Below are 19,764 nucleotides of genomic sequence, written 5' to 3'. Positions count from 1 at the left end.
AAATCATGTGAATTCCGTTTAATAATGCGTTTTTTTAATACTCTTGGTAGAAACGCCAAAAATTAACATTTTTCATTTCAACGTTAGAGTATCACGTTTTTCATTATTTCAACAAGTTTTCGCTGCAGATACTTCTAGTAAGATGTATTTCATTGTATGAGGTGAGCCATGAGGTTTTATGCAAATCAGATTTTTTTCTTGCGATTCAGTCGAAACACAAATGCACGGTGAATGGACCCTTTTCAATATTTATGGTTCCTTTTACCGTGACTTAGTATAAAAGGCTTGAAATTATTGGGTAATATTGAATTTATTGTTATATCGCGATTTAACTACTTTATATTAAGTTTTTGAGCAAATATGAAATGGTTTGAACAAAACAATCAAACCTCCTATAACGATTTTGATGAAAAATTAGTGATTTAGTTTCTTTTCAACTTTCTATGATTTTTATTTTAATATAAGATTTGAATACCCTTAAAAGTGAGTGCGCATACTACCAGCAAAATATTTTCTCCACCAACAACGTTTCTTCAAGGTACAAAATTAAATCATGTCGAAAACTATACGCACGGTGAATGGTGATTTACAGTGATCCCTCCATGAGTCGATGTTCCATGACTCGATATCGACTCATGGAACCATACTGGAAACAAAATTTCATGGTTACTATGATGGTCCCTTCAAACAGCTTTCCAAAGGATTGCTGTTTCATGACTCGATATTTCCATGAGTCGATGGTCCCTTCAATATCGACTCATGGAGGTTTCACTGTAGAATGGTGCGAGGCGACCTTAACATGATATTTGTAAACATATTTTTTGAGTATTTTTTTTGTTATGCATCACTGATTTTTTATTTTTCCCTGAATTATGGTATAATTGCACGCTTTGTAGTGGTATTCTAGTTTGCTTATAATGATTTGTAAAAATATATAATTTATTGAAATGCATATATTTTTTAATGCACGGTGAATTGTAGCTGGACGGTAATTTATTCTGTCATTCTCATTGGAATCCTTGAAAAAATGGATGGACATTAGGCCGTCCCTTATTTTTCGAAAATGCAAAATGTTAAAAGTTCGTCATTGTAAAGTGCTCGTTTTGGTAAGAAAAAAATCAGGTAAAAATTTGACGTGGACGCTAAGTGGTCCCCCAACGACCCTAAAGGTATTAGGTAGAGATGAACCCTGTACGACAAATCGAGCTCGCTGATCTAGTGTACGCAACATGAGTACGAAAAGCCACTAGTAACAAATTGATAATCAGCATGGACTTTTAAGTAAAATAATATTTTATATTGTGGATATCTTCATAACACTGCACGCTTACATAAAATTCAAAACTACAAAGGGATCGTTCAAATATTACGTAACGCAACAAGGGGAGGGGGTTCTTCCGTAGTGTTACGGTCCTTACATTTTTTTTGTTATGTGGTAGAGGGAGGTGGTCTAAAATTGACAAATTTTGCGTTACGTAATTTTTAAATCATCCCAAAGAAAACAAACTTCTATGCTGATTATCAACGCGCGCAGAACAATTTGTTACTGGTGGTATTTCGTACTCATGCTGCGTGCCCTAGAGCAGCGAGCACGATTACGCTAAAGGGGTCATCTACACCTAATGAATTCAGGGCCGTTGGGGGACCACTTGGCGTCCACGTACGGTCTTCAAATTTTTACCTGATTTTTTTCTTACCAAAACGAGCACTATACAATGACGAACTTATAACATTTCGCATTTTCGAAAAATAAGGGACGGCCTAATGGACATGGATTTTTCTTCGAATAAGTGTCTTTGGTATCTTCCGTTAGTATGACAGGAACGAATACGGGATAACAATTTCAGACGCTTGAGTACGGTCGTCCCGCCGCTTTGGATCAATGTTTGATGAAGTACAGAATTATTCATCATATAATTTGGGAATACAGTACTAACCCGATTTTGTCAGTCCCTTTTTCAGAAATCTTGTTGTTCTCACTGTTTGATTATTGAATTTCAACCAAATATTGTTTAGTCATGTTAAAGCTACTATTAATATTCATAACAAGGCAAATATAGAATATTGATCAATTGTTTACATTTTGAAGGAGAGCTTCACAAAGTTTTTAAAAAGAGGCTGGCAAAATCTGGGCATCTAATGTAAACAACATTTTAACTACGTGAAATGATACCAGAATAAACATTAGTTATATTGGAAACTAATGTTGATACTGTGATGCCGCAGATTTTGATTACTCAGCTTCTTATCATTTTGATCATTTTAACAGTTAAACTATCAAAACTGAAAGCAGAAACCTGTTCCTAAGAAATCAAATTAAAAACGATTTTTGCCATAAGTGACAGTGATGTTAAATGTCATGAACATCACGTGACTCTGAAAATTGAATAATGCGAATATCTTCCATTCCCGCGGAAAAAGTCATTGGAAAATGTTTTTCTCTGGTGATCATATCTGAACTACTTGCAGTTGGCCATATATTGGCTTAGAAAAACGCTATAAGCACTTCAATGTTTCCGAAATTTTGACATTTAACAACTCTCAGTGAAAGCAATTTAAAAATTTGAAAACTTTTTCCGCATTAAGGACATTGAGAACTCATTGAGGTTACACATATTTTTGACTGGCAATGAAATGAAGTCATCAAAATAAAGACTTTATTTTTCATTAGTATGTAGCACTTTTGAGTTATGTAAAATTGTTACAATAATAAAAAAAATGTAGAAGAACAAAATATGATATCGAACTTAAGATAATAATAAATTGATACCAAACAAAGATATCATCTTACTGCTGAAAACAAGATATGTTTTCAACATGCTTTCTTCATGATGTTGAACTTTGCTCGAGTAATCTAAACAGCACGCAAGAAACTATGATAGAAATTTGTACATTTTTTCTGTTCCGAGAAAATAAAATACCGACAATATCCGAAGCTGTGATTATTTATTGTGGAATATTATGAAAGATTCTATAGACATGGATATCACATAATTTAATTCAAAAAGTAACGCGAAAAGTCCAGCAAACTTCTACAAAAATACAAACAAAATTTTGCTCAAAATTAAATTACTTTTCTTCAATTTTCTTAAATAATAAGTTCGAATAATCAGGTCAGATAATATATCCTAGTAGCAACAACGGGGATATAATAAATTATATGATAGTTTTACTAGTGTTGAAACTAGGATTTTTTATATAAACTTCCAAACTTTGAATTCTTACCAAAATGACTGAAAGTATTCCTGCACTCTATTTCAATCATAAGACTGTAAGACAGATATGGGAAATGGAATTTCAAGATCGGTTTCGATTGCATTTGTACGCATACGGTTTCATAAGTTATATGTTCGATTTTTTTTTAATGTTCAAATTTTGTCCACGCCGATGTACGCCGCCGCCGAAAATAGTCAACGGCGTGACGCCGATGACGCCGCCGCCGCCGGTACAAAAATGCTCTGACGCCGCCGCCGACCAAAAATATTTCGGCGCACAGGTCTAGTTGGAAGGGTAAGTTGGTAGTGTCTGAGAGGGATTTCCTCTAGACTTTAAACTACACTCTGCTCAATAAGTAAGCTCTCAGTTAATAACTGTGGAAGTGCTCATAAGAACACTAAGCTGAGAAGCAGGCTCTGTCCCAGTGGGGACGTAACGCCAGAAAGAAGAAGAAGAAGATAAGAGCAGAGTGCAGAGTGCAAGCATGGGAAAATTCACTCACTCACCCGAACGCTACCGATACAATATCTGCAAAGTATCTGCTGCCACCGAATGTTCAGTGACTGCTGAACCCTGAACGTTAGTAGGATGAGCGTAATTCTGACGAATCGCAAACGATTGAGATAAACCGAAAATCAAAAGATATACGGAGCGGAGAGAGCACCAATCCGCTCTTAAATGGGAGACACGAAAGAAAGCGTTCGCCATTCAATCATTGAATGCTTTCTGCGAAATGTACGGATTTTGCGTTCACTGCATCATTTCGCCTTGTGTATTCCCAGTCAGTGAACGCTCTTCAGCTCTCAAACACGAATGCCACTCGTGCGGAATCGGAATGTAAAGAATCATTCGCTACAGCAATCGGATGCCTTCAGCACACGGAATCGGTAGTGAATCATTCTGTTGCCGTTTTTGTCTAACTTGTCGCTCGGCGAACAAGATGAAAACGCGTTGGAAAATGAAACACTCAGCTTGGTTGGAGAAACCGCAATCTCGGGTGGGTGTACGGCTGTCAGCTACAAACAAAGCTCGCCTAACAATCATCTCTCACGCGGGCCGTCCCAAACAGCATCATTTCTCACGCGGGCCGGCCAAACAGCACAGGTCGAAAACGCGGGCCATGCCAGGCAGCAAATGCTGATGCTTTTCAACACTCAAACAGCGGGATGTCTAGCAGCGTTCTGAGCCACACGAACACACCCACAGAACATGAACGGTAGGCGCACCTCGTTGCGTTACCCCCCCTGCTCTTGACCGCTTGTGGAAGTGAGCGAGAGAAACGCATTATTCGAGTGAATGTTTCCCATGCTTGGCAGAGTGTTTATTCAGATACTTTATCGTATACACCAGGTTGCTATGACAGTGTTCTAGTGTTTACGTCAATTTATTCATATATCGTTGCAAACTCATCTATTAGGCGTTTGCAGATAATAAAAGTGAGAAATTATTCAAAAAGTCTCCCCCAGTCAACTTTTGAAAAAAAAAAAAAAATGGCACGTGTCACCGTGTGCAAGATAATTTCCTCTCTGCAGCGTTTTACCTTCATATTTAAGTTATAGTTGGCTATTTCTCCTCTTTAAATTCTGCTCGGATGACAATTTCAATTATGGAACATTATCTTAATGATCGTATCATTCGCCGCAGATTTGTTGTTTTGTAGTAAGTCGATCCAACTGGTTTCGACACGGGTTGACAATAGCTTGCACAGCATAAACAAATTAAGGAAACTACTCAAGTTGCTTGCATTGTAGATAGTGCTACCACAGACAAACAGACGTAACTCTGACGAAATTATCGACCACTCATTTAACGATCATTTCAAATTCGCTATGTTACAAATCTCGCATGATCTGTGATAACGCCCTAAAAGCCATTGGTAACCACGTGTGTAGATCGTTGTTTCTGAGCAAATGAATGCATCAGCATCCATAGCAACATCACTGGCGTGTAGAGAATGATCCTTTCTTCACCATACCGTTGTAAAATAACATGTAACTCCATTTAAATGGTCAGAAACAACGAGCTACACACATGGTTACCAATGGCTTTTAGGGCGAGATCAGAAGTTATGCGAGAAATCTCACAACCAGAGGCACGCGTATCGTTTTTCTTCACATTTGACGTTTCACACTACCGCCATCTGCAGGTCTTGTTGCACGAAACAGTATTTCGTGCAACATGCTCACCAGATGGTGATGGATTTTGAAGAAATTCGTTCTAAGTGTTACGTCTGTTTGTCTGTGGTGTAATGATAGTATCTGGAAACCCTAATGAGAAAACGTGATTGAGACTTGACTGTAAATGAAGTTGTGAAATAACACATTTGATAATCGGTGACTAGGTTATAAGCTTCTGGTAGATCTTTCGTGTCTTCAGCCAGATGGATAACTGCTCAAGTGTTCAAGAGTACAAATTTGAAGTACCAGACAACTGTTTAAGCCGAAAATTTAATCAATTGGTCACCGCTAGCAAGGGACCAATCGATCAACTCCAGATTTGTACTCTTGATGATTTGAGATTTGGCTTTGATTTATCTTCACCTTAAAGTCGTAGAAAATTTTCTTTAGTGTTACGTCTGTTTGCCTGTGGTTTTATGTTAACTACACCCAGAATCACTTACGTTATTACTAGGAAGTCTCCTTAAAAGAAATCTCATGGATATCATCCCTAGCTTTTCAAAGGGGAATTAGCTGGCGTTATCACCTGTGAAGAGCCATGCCGCAAACATTATCCGGTTTGCTTATTCTTGCGCTTGACATTGATTGGTGAAGCACGCAACAGGCAAAAAACCGACTGTGTACGTGTAGGCAGTCGTCGGGGATGCTTACATGTAGATCTGGAATGAACTTTTTTTCACCCAGGACCTGAGAACCTTCAGGTGCATGCAGATTAGGTATATGGGAAGAAACATCAAACACACGTGAGGATATCCGAAAAGCCGTATTTCAACATGTCATAAATACATCAGGAATATTTCAAAAACTGCGCGACATTCTTGTCCAAAGAAACGCATTATTTATATGCCAGTACTTTCTAGAGTCTACTTGGCTCTATTGATAACCTCATGAACAATGAAATCTTGCAATTGATTAGCATGCGACCTTGGAAAGGTTTTTTTGCGGCCCGCATCTCGATAACAGGGTATACATTTCTTCATTTTTGCAACCGATTATTAAAAGCTTATATAATTTATCTGCGTTTATTCATGGTAGTCAATCGATCTACTATCAATAATTACCAAGAAATCTTGTTATTCAGTTATCCGGGAGAAGACAGACGGAATAATTATTTTAGGTTCAATGTTATGCTCGAATATTCTTTGCTTCATCTGATTGTTCATTAGCAAAAACCCATCTTACCTAACTAAGCAAGAACTCAACTATAGTTGCTTATAAGCAATTAATACACGAAAATTTACGTTGTACTTGAAGCATTCCCGTTTAACAGCAATAAAAAAAGCAATAAAAAAGGTAAAGCAATAAAGGTCCACAAAAATGTTTAAAAAAATGTTTTAAATCAAAGTCTTCCACTCGGCTAGGTTAGAGTCCATGGCTACAAAGCAAAGCCATGCTGAAGGTGTCTGGGTTTGATTCCCGGTCGGTCCAGGATCTTTTCGTAATGGGAATTTCGTAATGGGAAACAGGCTCTGTCCCAGTGAGGCCTTAATGCCAAAAAAATATAACAAAAATCAGATGATTTCATCATGTGTTGTATGTTTCAAATACAAACATTTACATCTTCAAGTTACAATTAAAATCTTGAATTGTTTGTATAATTGCGTGAGGTAACTAATGGAAAACTTATGTCAATATTTCAGGAGTGTTTTCGAACTTAAAATGATCTGCCTCCATTTTGCAATGGCTCAGATAGCCATTGCGGAAGGCTCTCAGTAAGCAACAGTGGAAGTGCTCACAAGAACATTAAGTTGAGAAGTAGACTCTGTCCCAGCAGAGATATAAAGCTATAGAGAAAATCGCAAAGGCCGTGCCCCTCATATATCTCTTTCCTATTTACGCCTATAGACATGAACGTGGAAGAACTCACAGGATAACTCAGTTGAGCAGGCCCTGTCCTAGTGGGGACGTAATGCCAAATAATAAGAAGAATATGATATTCCTTAATGTATATATTTTGGGGTCCATTGGATTCTATGTATCCAAAACGGATAATCATTGAAGGTAGCCCATTGAGGGCCAAGTGCTTAGTGAGCGTTACTCATTTTTTATCCATTTAGTGCAAAACATCTCTCTCTATGCTCACACCTAAACCGAGACTTCAATTTCCCTATTAGTTCTACTGTACGTCATAAATAAAACAACACTAAAAGTCGGTAGCATTCAAGTCACGTGTGGAAGAGAGCGAGCAGCAGCGCGAGCATGGAACGCTATTCGCTATTTCAAGGGTCCCACACTTGAGCTTATCATCGAGAACCTTACACCGGACCGGCGGCCACCGCGTTGCGATCGCCACTACTCGAGTAAGCGAAACGCCTGTATGGGTAAAAAAGCAACACGAAGAAAAGCACCAAATAATGACGACGAAAGGGAAAAGTCTTCACCACGATGCACACAATCAACAGCCAGAAAAGCCCACCACCGCGCATGGATCTTCGTCCGACCGTCCGTCCGTTCGTCTTAGCCATAAGGTAATGGCTACACGGTGTTCTCTAGACCTTTAATATCAGAAAAAAATCTCTATCAAATCCGTGCTTTCTAATAGTTCTCTATGGCATGCCTGGATCAAATCGTCCCGCTACATGCCTGGGCTAAAAATAAAAACAAATGGGGCCCAGATAGCCGTAGCGGTAAACGCGCAGCTATTCAGCATGACCATTGACCATGCTGAGGGTCGTGGGTTCGATTCCCGCTGGTCGAGGATCTTTTCGTAAAGGGAATTTTCTCGATTCCCAGGGCATAGAGTATCTTCGTACCTGCCACACAATATACAAATGCAAAAATGGTCAGTTGGCAAAGAAAGCTCTTAGTTAATAACTGTGGAAGTGCTCATTAGAACTAGGGTTTTCAATCCCGGGAACATTTCCCGGGAAATGAGATTTCCCGGGATTCCCGTTTCCCGGGAAATGATTTTCTGTTTCCCGGGATTCCCGTATTTCCCGGGAAGCTCTGTTTCAATGAAGAATTGAGTATCTATTTTCAAGTAAACTAACGCACAATTTACATTTCATATCATACCAACAAATGTCCTCAGTAGATTACTAACTATATTTTGATGTTTATTGGTGTTTTTTCGTAATCGAATAGTTAATAATAAATGCATATATTTTTAACGATATGTTTTTCCAAGAAAGTACATATGCAATACAATAAATATAAAAGAACATTCGAGTGATTTATTCCATGATTTGAGTAGGTTCATAGACTTTTTATGATTTCTATATTTTTGTTGCATTATATACGAGCTCGGACCTCGTTGATCCATCTCGTTTACGGTTTCTATTAATGTAACAGTCACAATTTTTAACGAAAGACTCTGGTTGGTTTTTATTATAGTGTTCGAAATGATTGATTAAGGGGTCTATTTTATAAGTCGAGTCGATCAAAAACGACTGGACTGGAGTCACTGTCGACCAAAAATTTCGCTCGACGCGAATCTGTCACTCGAATTATTCAACAGTTGTCCACTCTATGTGGCAGGATTAATATGGTAGTCGATGGGTGACTTCTGAAATATGAATGCCTTTTGTGTTCGACAGTGACTGCAGACGAGTTGCATAAAATGGTTCGATTTAGAAAATAGACTCCTAAATGTTGGCAAGTATTATTTGAATTTACGATGATTTGTCTAGCATGACCTGATGAACTTCAACTATCAAAAAACGAAGCCAACAGATATTTTTGGAGAAACTCACAAATAAGAGAAATAATCGTGCCAATTTACTGTTCTAAAATATAATATACATGAAATATAAAAAAAAATTCGAAGAACTCCATCAAATTAGCTTAATTTACAGGTTTTTAAGGATTTCCCGGGATCCCGGGAATTCCCGGGAAATGACAATTTTATTTCCCGTTTCCCGGGAAGTCGAATCCCGGGAAAATTGAAAACTCTAATTAGAACACTAAGCTGAGAAGCAGGCTTTGTCCCAGTTGGGGCGTTACGCCAGAAAGAAGAAGGTCCGATTTTGAAGTTTCGTCTTTTGATGTACAAGTCCGCAAATTCGAAGGAAATCAGTGATATTTACACCGGATTTTCATTTATCGTGATTATCAAATCAAATTAAACTTGGTTTATTCAGATATTTGTAATCTCTGGGCGTAGTTTTTAATAAGAAGATCAATAAAATTTTGAGTCACACCTGTTTTGATTTGTATTGATTTTAAATGGTTACCTCTACCGGTAGCTTCATTTTTTACCGCAATAAAAATAACCAAACCTTGATAACTTTTTTGTTTCTCGATATTTTTGCACCATTTTTAAGAAACTCTAATTTAAGAATCTATGTCGATATCTGTCATTGATGATTTGGTTTTAAAGATATTCCGATGTTCCTTGGGGGACCGACAAACTCCATATTAAATGTGTTTGGCGACCATTTTGTTTTACGTTAGTTTATCAAAAAATAAAATGTGGGTTACATCAAGCTAGCTTTGAAAGTTTTTCACAACCAACTGATTTTTTTACAGGTTCAAGGGAAAGAAAAATTTTATCATGTAAATAAATTGATTTTTGTAGCACTGATAATTTTAATATATTTTACATGATATTTATGAGTACATACTGTATAATAAAGCACAAGTTTACCTCAGTGTAATACATAAAATGAAAGAAAAGTAACGACAGAATTAGATGTATAGAACGTCCCTCTTTATTTTGTTCTATGGAATTCAAAATCTGCACTAGCAGATCTTAATTTTAAATGTTTGCCTTGAGGGGACGGGCCTGGTGTTGTGGTTAAAGCACAGGCCTCTCACGCGGAGGATCTGGGATCGAATCTCATTCCCGAGATAGTCACTTATGATGTAAAGGTTAAGTCGTCACTTCCTTCGGAAGGAAAGTAAAGCCGTTGGTCCCGATATGAACTAGCCTAGGTCTAAAATTCTCGTTAATAAAAATAGAAAAAAAATGTTTGCCTTGAAAATAAAAACTCATCGTATAGTAACTTGCAACCCGAAAAAGATATTTATTATTTCGAATGGGATATTCGAAAAGAAGCAGAACACGGCTCATTAAAAGTCGGAGTTAAGAGTATGGAGCATTCTGGAGCTTTGCCAATTATCAACATAAATTTGATCATAAATGTAAAAAATCGTCTGTCCCAAATGGAATACAAATTAACGCATTAAGAAGTGTTCAATATTATACAGCTTGGAAAGACTCGTATAGCTTCCAACACAGTACGATTCATTTCGTTTGCCTCTACCGGTATAGTGGTTTGTGTGTCTTAGCTTACTAGGCACAGTATGCGAGGGACTAAGATGAAAGCTTACAAATAAATCTTGAGTTTGAGGATTGAGACTAGTTTATGGTAGATCAGCACAGCTATTTATAATTCACAATTTTCTAGGAACCAAAGCTGAATGTTGCATAGAATCCATGAAACAATCTGTTCTTACTTTCTTCTTTAGCTGTTGAATCCAGAAAATTCCTATTGTTAGCTATAATCTATGCTGAACTTGTAACTTTTATGTAAGTGATATGACTTTGAATTCACTGAACCAAACTATAACACTGCGGAACACGTTTTTGTCTCTAGCATCAAAATACCATTATTTACTTAATTCAGGGTTGCTGAATTCATCGCCGTTTTCAAAAATATCATAACACGTCTAGTTTTTGAGAAATTGATGGTAAATGGAAAAATCAACTATCTCAGCCAACTTGTATGCAAGTTTGCCAGCTTGTAAGGTAGTTTATTTGCTTAATTTGCCGCAGATTTCAAACTTTATGTTAGCACAGTTGCTGGCTAGTGTGGTGTGCTATTTCAATACCTAAAAAATAATGCGCTCTCGGGCTAGGCATTGGATATAAATAGAAAGCGTTGTGTTTGGATGGGCATCTAATTCTTCCGAAAGGAAAAGGGCCACGTGATTATTGAGCTGAAATCAAATTCAGGTTGACTTCTGCGTCCATGAGTCCTCTCATGTACGCCCCTACGCCCTCTAACTAAAGATCAGGGAGTCGTGAGTTCGATTCTCACTGAGAAGACGTGAAACTTTTTCGCAAAACTTCACATCAATTTAATCCAATTGCAAAGTATATGTAATCAGTGAATCAAATTGTCATCAAAACAGACGAAAAACAAACAACAAAGCAAGCGCGCTCACAACCGTTTGTCGCAACTTTTGCGGATTGGGACACAATCAAAAGCAAAATTGTCATGACAATCACAGGGCGCAACATTATTGCAACCTTTTCAACTCGCGATTTATCAATTATATTAAACACAAAACCGAATTTGTTTTATGGTTGCTGTTCGATAATATGCAACACAGAGAAAGTTCTTGAATATAGCAATGCGTAGCCCAGAAAATCGCTGCGCACGATGTGACCGATAATTGTCATATTATGTTCAAGTAGTAAACTGATGTTGAGGAACAAAATTGTTGCAACAAGAATAGGAGATGACAATGTCTTTGTTGCTGTGTGTTGGGTGACAATTGATTCACTGTATGTAATGTTTAGCTTTTCGGTAATTTAACAACTTCCACTCGGCTGGTTAGCCGTAAACCACGATTCATTATTAAAACAAGTAAACTTTATGTGTTTAACAATACTTATCAGCAAAGTTCATAATTCAATCGATGCTCGAAAGTTATTTTTTGATGTTTTAGAAAAGTATTGTATTGCGGCGCTCATTTTAAACCCACATCCAGCGGCGGCGGTAACGCGCAGAAGATATGCGCGCAATTCAAACGCAACGTCAATATTCAAGTAGGCTTGGATTTTTTTAATTTTCCATGGACACAAATGTTTCAAATTTGCTCAATCTGAAACATTTGGTGATTTTTATTATCACTGCGACAGTATATCGACATTTTCAGATAATCGCATTACTTGGATTTATCTTGTAGAGCACAATATTTTGCCATATAAGAGAAACGAAGAGTTTTGTATGAAAACGACAAGCATGTTGAAAAAATCGATTCAATCTAAATTTTCTTGTGCAATTTCAACCAAATATTATCTGGAATGAAAGTTGAAGTCCTTTTTAGCAAGCTTGCTGGATAGATCCGAACAAAGTTTGATAAATCATACTTTAAATTTCATATAAACATCAATGAAACAAGTGTTTTATACAACTTTGACGATCTGTACTAAAAATTGTGAAGTGCAGGGACATTTCTGAAAACGGCATTAGATTCAGCGACCCCAAATCTACTAGAGGCACACAATTTAATCCTTGATTGATTGATTGACTCTTTATTATGGGAAAATTCAACCCGAGGTCATTCATCTCGAATATTTTAATCCATCAGACACGCAAAAATGTATTTTTTGTTACGCTATATAATAGATTTTCCTTACTTTTTATGAGTATCTTTAAATTATAGCCTTGGCAGGCGATTTTTCTTTGGAATGTTCGTAGAATCATGCAAGGTACCTTTTTGAAAATCATAGAGATTTAAAATTTTACTGTCTTCTATTTTGGGAGTAGTCAGTCAAAAACCCGTGCAGGAGAAAAAAACGAGAATCTGTTTAGGAAAACTTTATGGATATCACGGTGAAATAAAATCGTATTCATATGTAAGACGTAATATATAAATTAAAAAAAAAAACTTTTAGATAAATTACAGATGATTGGACCCAAACCTAGACCGTCGGGGTTTCCTAACAAAAATTATTTATTTATTTTATTTTTATTTATTTATTTTATTTATTTACTTGTTCATATCAATGTAGCATAAGGAAAATTCCTTTTAAAGCGCTACAATTAGCTATTTTTGAAGGAATACATTTAACTTAATATTATGTTTCTGATACTCCGTAGTTATTAATTTTGTTGATTCCCCCTGTTGAACCATTTGACGCATTCTTGCTGGAAGCTTTTAAAAGTATTTAAGTTTTTGGTTTCATTTGGTAATTGATTCCAGAATACTATGCCTCTTACAAATAAGGTATTCGCAAAGTGTGCTGTATTATATCGCGGTATTATAAAGTTTCTAGTGCGATAGCTTTGGAAAGGGTTTAAGTTTTCGTACAAGTATGAAGGTGTTGCAAATCGAACAATCTTGAACAAAGTTAGACATGATCGCATTTTGAAAAAATCATAAAATGAACATCCAATCAACTTGAGATGAAAACGTGACACATGAGAAAATCTTGACAAATTATAAACATAACGTACACAACAATTTAATGCTATTCTGAGTCTGTCTATAGCTCTGGCAGAAGCATTTATAAGTAATACATCACCGTACATGAAATGCGGAAGCAGCAATGATTTGAAAAGTTGTAATTTTACTGAAGTTGGTAACATATTTGATGAAATTCTCAACAATCTCAATCCGCTATAAATTTTGCTGCACATATTATTGACGTGACTGTCCCATTCAAGATTATTTTGAATTATGAAACCTAGATTTGATGCCTTATTAACGTACTCCAAAAGATCATTGCCTAGACGAAACAATGGCAAGGAGTAGTTATGAGTGCTTCTTGAAATAAACATCACTTTTGTTTTAGAAGCGTTGATTTGCAAAAGATTTTCATCCGCCCAACGTAGTCATCATTAATTAGCTCATACATAAGTGACAAATCAACTTCTTCTAGAGCCAGATAGAGTTGCACATCATCGGCGAACATGTGGATCTTACAATGTTTTAGAACGTTAGGTAAATCATTGATGAAGCAAGAAAATAAAAGAGGCCCAAGGATTGAGCCTTGCGGTACTCCAGACAAAATAGAACAGGTCTTGGAAAAGGCTCCACCAGCAAAAACTGATTGACTTCGATTTGATAAATATGATTGCATAAGATTTACTGCTGGTCTAGAGAATAAAAAATCATAGGATAGTTTTTTTAAAAGCTTGGTATGTGAAACCCTATCGAATGCTTTAGAAAAGTCTAAAAGGAAAAGAAATGCTACACCTTTTCTATCGATAACTGAAAGAATGTCATTGTGTACTTTTAGAAAAGCGGATGTTGTACTGTGACCACGTCGAAACCCTGACTGGAAAGTATGCATGAGGTCAAAGTTTTCGATATGCTCTTGAATTTGATATTTCAAAATACGCTCAAAGACTTTTGATAAACCACATAAAATGTTAATTGGACGGAGATTTTCTAAGTTTAACGTTTTTGCCTTCTTTTTTATAGGAATTATTTTTGAATGTTTCCATGCTTGAGGAAATTTTGACGAAGATACAATTAAGTTGAAAATATAATGTATGATTGGACAAATGGAAGGAAACAAAAGTTTAATAAAACGTAGGGGAATTTCGTCCAAGCCTACTGCGTTAGATTTTATAGAATTGATAGAAATTATAATATCATTCTCAGAAATTTCGGAAAATCTGAAACCATATACATTTTCAGGTGGCACAGATGGTAAATCCTCATCGAAGGTGAAGTTTGAGCTGAAATAATCGTTGATTTCGTCAATGCTGTTATCGAATTTATCGTTACGTTCAGAAGTCTTGGAAATATTTAAATTTTTAATTCTCTTCCACAAATCTTTGCTTGTACTAGAAGCTGAAAGGTTATCTGACACATAATTTGCCTTAGCATTATTAATTAAAGTAGTAGTTCTGTTACGAAGACGTTTAAATTGGTTATGATTGAAAGTAGATCTATTAGCAATCCAAAGACGATAAGCGATATTGCGTTCGACTATTGCATTTGCAATTTCTTGATTGAACCACGGATTTTTCTTAGGCTTTGTTGTACGAACAGGTACAAATTCATTAAACAATCTTAGTAGTTGTAGGTTGAAGAAGTTTAAGGCTAAATCACTATCACTCATACTATAAAGAAGGTTCCAATTAATGCCATTAAACGCATTTATTAGGTGAGGCACGTTAATGCTACTATAATCACGATATGTACGAGTAGTTTCTTCATTAGATTTACTTATATTGATTGAGCAAAAAAGTACGTCGTGTTTCGAAAAAGCAGGTGCCGAAACTTGATTAAAGTTCAATACAAACTCTGGATTATTGGTCAAAACGAGATCTAATAAAGAACTACCATTATGATGGAAATGGGTGTTCATTGAATTTAAGCATTTTAAGCCGTAATTGTCTAAGCAACTTTTAAATCGTTCCGTTTTACTATCCGTTTTGTTCCAGTTAGTATTAAAATCACCTAATAATAAAACATTGCGGTACTGCAGAGAAAGATCACCCAATTTATCGAATAGGAGTTCCGAACAATCTGTTCCTGGAAGATTGTAGCATACGTATAGCAAAAAATTATCATAATTATGCATAATCTCTAAAAACATAAATTCAGTGCGGCTCATGTGATCATTTCCAACCATAGCTTCTGAAACAGAAAGAAGTTTACATTTTAAAAAACTTTTATAATATATACAAACACCCCCACCACGACTGTGAATTCGATCATTTCTAACAATGTTATACCCTTCTATTTCAATGAGTGAATCAGGAATGTTATCCGTGAGCCAGGTTTCACTTAAGCAGATTACATCAACTTTACTATTATGAAAACACAATTTGAATTCTTCAAACTTACTTAATTCACGTGCACAAATACTTTGAATGTTTGCATGACAAATATTGAGGTAGTCTGAATCCAGCGCGCAATTTATCACAACTCGTGGAATACACACATTTGTAGAGGCATTACTGAAATTTTCACCCGGCATCGTAGTAAAGTAACAATCGATCAAACCAGCATAAACACGTCGTGTAACCCAACCCTGAGGAATCAACAATCAAAAAGAGCAATGAGTAATCATTCATTTTACAATAATTCAATAGTTCAATCATCATATTCAACACATTCATAGTGAATCTACCGAAGATCAGCATCAAATTAATTTCTTAATGGCGATAGAAAAGCATCCAAGCAGCAATCAATAACGATATCTAACAGCAACAGCAGCAACAGTATCTTCAACAACAGCAGCAGCATTCATCCCGAGCAGGTCCCCCATTTCCAACAGCAGGTCAAGACTTTTAGGAAAGAAGATTGGAAGGAAAACTCAAGGATGGGAGCCACGGACTAGCTAGGCAGGATTATACAAAAGCTTAAAAGGAAAGGTTGTTTCAAATTTGACTTTCAGGCATGGATGGAGTCATGGAATAAAGGATAGAATACATGGATGAATGGGGAGGATAAGAAAAACTAAGCGGAAGGGTTATAAGCATCTAACTCATCCAATGAACGGATCAGAATAGCGGCATCCTCCGGAGTAGGCTTGATGAATACACAACCGTCCTTGGTGAAAACAGCGTACAATTTGCCTGTGCGTCTCAAATTGATTGCTTTTCCTTTGATACGACGTGTTTGGTCCGTCAAATTTTCATTCAGGAAGATTATTTCAAGTTGCGGGTTAAAGTTTTTTTTCTAGTTCGGATCGGGCCCGGATTTAGAAAAAATATTGTTTCGGGACCCAACCCGTTTTTGTAAAAATAGAATAAGTCGGGTACGGGTCGAGTTTCAGCAAGATCAAGCTGAGGGTCGTGGGATCCATTCCCACCGGTCGAGGATCTTCGAGCTGGAAAATTCCAAGGGCACAAAGTATCTTCGTATCAGCAACACGATATATGTACACATGCAAAAATGGTCAATTGGCAAAGAAAGCCCTTAGTTAATAACTGTTAATAGTTAACCTTTACGTCCCCGATCCCCAATAAATGAATTTGCAAATAGCTGACAATTCATCAATTAACTTTGAAGGAGTACCGTTTTGTTTCGAATTGTCGGACGCTTCGAAAGCCGGACACTCAAAAGGAATGGATCATTGAAGGCTCATTCGGCACTCATCGCATCAAAACAGCGGCACCACCGTTATTGGATTTAACAATGTGACAGCATTGCTTTTCTGTCAAACACACAAGACTACGATGGCGCTATCTATGCATTTCATAGCGGCCGTTTTGGTTATTTTAATGACCCATTATTAGATTTTAGTAGATTTAATGCACGTTTTACTATAACTTATCGATGTAGATCGATGGTTAAGTTTGTTGTGGTCATTTAGAAGATAACTGCACTTAAAAAGCCTGCAAATTTATAAATGAAAAAAAAAAACGAAAATAAATTGCTTGTTACCTGCAGTGCAAATTTTATTTGCTATAAGGGCCCATGCTAAGAACAACAGCTGAGGCAATATTTGTGCTTTTAATGAGTCGGAAGTGTGGCGGAGCTATTTTTGATGGTTCTAATATATAGTGTTGTGTTGATTGGTGCTCACGAACTGTTGTAGTGATGGAAATGTCAAAAGCCGGACATTTGTAAAAGATAAGCGACGTCAACCTCTCCCGTTAGTTCTTTTGTTTTAAATTTTTCGGTTTTATAACCTCCGGGGTAACTGTATAACTTTAGGCCTCATCAAATTTTTACGTTCATCCATGAATTTGTGATTGAAATCTTACTTTCAAGTTACCTTTTCCCGGATTTTGAGTCAGAACAGTGCAAGTTATTTGCCATAAATGGTCGGCGTTAAGTCAGAGTGGACCAAGTGACATTTTTCATATATTGAGAAAAATGGGTTTAAAGTCTAACGCTTTGTAATTTTTTAACTCGTTTAAATTTTGGTTCAATATTTCTACACATCTTTGTGTTACTCTCAAATAATATAATGTGAAGTGATAATCATAAAAAATCATAATCCAAACCTCTGATAGAACGATTTTTTAATGGAAAATGTGTACTTGGTCCACTCTGACTGAACTAAAGACCACCGTTCAGTGAGTTGGTTCACTCTGACTGAACAATTTTTAGGAAAATAACAATCATTTAATGCTTGAATGGTCAAACTGGGTGCATATCGCTAAGATAAGCAGATTAACAAGACCCTTCGACACCAGTGTCGTAAATTCTTCAATAATCCATTCGTCAATACCGAAATCAGTGGCATTACGATAGCTTGAAAATTAAAGTATTGCAGGGTCAGGGCATTGAAGACCAGAAATATTCAAATATGTGTTCAGTCAGAGTGGACCAAGTGAAAATCTTGAGTTCCGGCCAAAATATACTGGCCCAGTTAGCGGGTTCTAGCACATTCTATAGAACTACCATAACTTCTATCGGACTCTGAAATTGACTCAAAAATTGCAATAATCAATCATTTTATTGCTTTTCAACACTTGGTCCGCTCTGTCTGTACAGAAATTGTTGTAATTTCTGATCACCTATCCAAACATGGTAAATGCTCAAAAATCAAAATCAAATGCATCGAATTAGGTAATATTTATAAAATTCTATTGATGGATTAGTAGAATATTCATTCGATATCAAAAAATCAGACAAATCTCTTGAAATGTTTTTCATTTCCTCACACTCCTCAGCGCGCTGATCATTTATGCTATTATGGTAATAAGCACTTGGTCCACTCTGACTGCACACTTTCATCGATTTTTATTGATCATCCAAAGTAAATTTGTTACATATCTCTCGCAGTTTACAGCATTCGCCAAATCTGGTCAAAGTGAAACGGAGGTATGGTAATTTCGCATCTTATGAGAGAATAATCCAATATTCGCAAGTTTTGTATTTGGTCCCCTCTGACTTGGGATGCCGATACTCATCCTAAACCATGGAAATCAACTGCTAAGCACAGATTTGATGGAGATTATTTTTTTTTTTGATAAAACGGCCTGGGGAGCACCGTGAGCTTGTAACGATCATCAACAACCATGCGCACGCGGCTAGCCTGTTGCTGCCGTTGTTACGGTCGGTCGGGAAGCGAACCTTAGCCATCGCCCGCCGTCGCTGCTATTGTAGTTCATCGGGTAGGGGAGGGATCGCGAGCTCAGCTCAGTTTTGTGCGAGAAAAGCGAAAATTTTTATAAAGGTACCCGCTCGGTGCGGGACTCGTTTATTCCGGCTGGCGATTCCGTGGCGTTCGGGTTAAACCTCCTCTGATTTTTGCGAAGAGGGACGACAATTTTCCGTTCAAAGTTCAGTGGACATTTTCTGCCAATTGACGAGCAGGTCATTTCGGGTCGAGAGTGTTTGATAGTGATATAAGGCGGATTAAATATAATTCGGAAATTGGTGGAACCACCCACATACGCGGTTAGAATCGAGAGGAAAGTGAAAGTGTCTCCATCGATTCCTTAAGAACGATTCTAAGGGCGAAAAGTTTGTGAATTGTGACGATTTTTAGTGTGATATACCTGGATCGAGAGAAAAGAACATTCAAACGGACTTGGGACTTTTAAGTGATATAGCTCCCTAACTCAACACCTGCAACAGTGGATAATTGTAACCGATTCCAAAAAGCCGAACGTCTATAAAACTTTCCTCGTTAACGGTAAGTGTCATCACCATATAAATCTACCATCACCAAACCGACCATAGGAATTGCCAACAATTAGTCGGGCTGGCAGTTTACAGTGAATCAAATTAATATTCGTACAGGGCACTGTTTCCACATCAAGTTGGTGAAGAATCTATA

General features: G+C 36.9%; 1 protein-coding gene across 2 annotated transcripts in view; it reads left to right on the top strand.

Annotated features, from left to right (window-relative positions):
• Window positions 1-19,174: 19,174 nt before the first annotated feature.
• Window positions 19,175-19,764, top strand: part of LOC5568897 (acyl-CoA Delta(11) desaturase) — a 66,698-nt gene continuing 66,108 nt past the window's right edge. For both annotated transcript variants that reach the window (XM_021837742.1, XM_021837741.1), the window contains exon 1: window positions 19,175-19,620. The gene's annotated coding sequence lies outside the window, so the exon portion shown is untranslated. The remainder of the gene's footprint in view (window positions 19,621-19,764) is intronic.

This window comes from Aedes aegypti, chromosome 1 (assembly GCF_002204515.2).
Source record: "Aedes aegypti strain LVP_AGWG chromosome 1, AaegL5.0 Primary Assembly, whole genome shotgun sequence".
Taxonomy (NCBI): domain Eukaryota; kingdom Metazoa; phylum Arthropoda; class Insecta; order Diptera; family Culicidae; genus Aedes; species Aedes aegypti.
The sequence above is the reverse complement of the archived record's forward strand: the minus strand, read 5'-3'. Positions and strand labels throughout refer to the sequence as shown.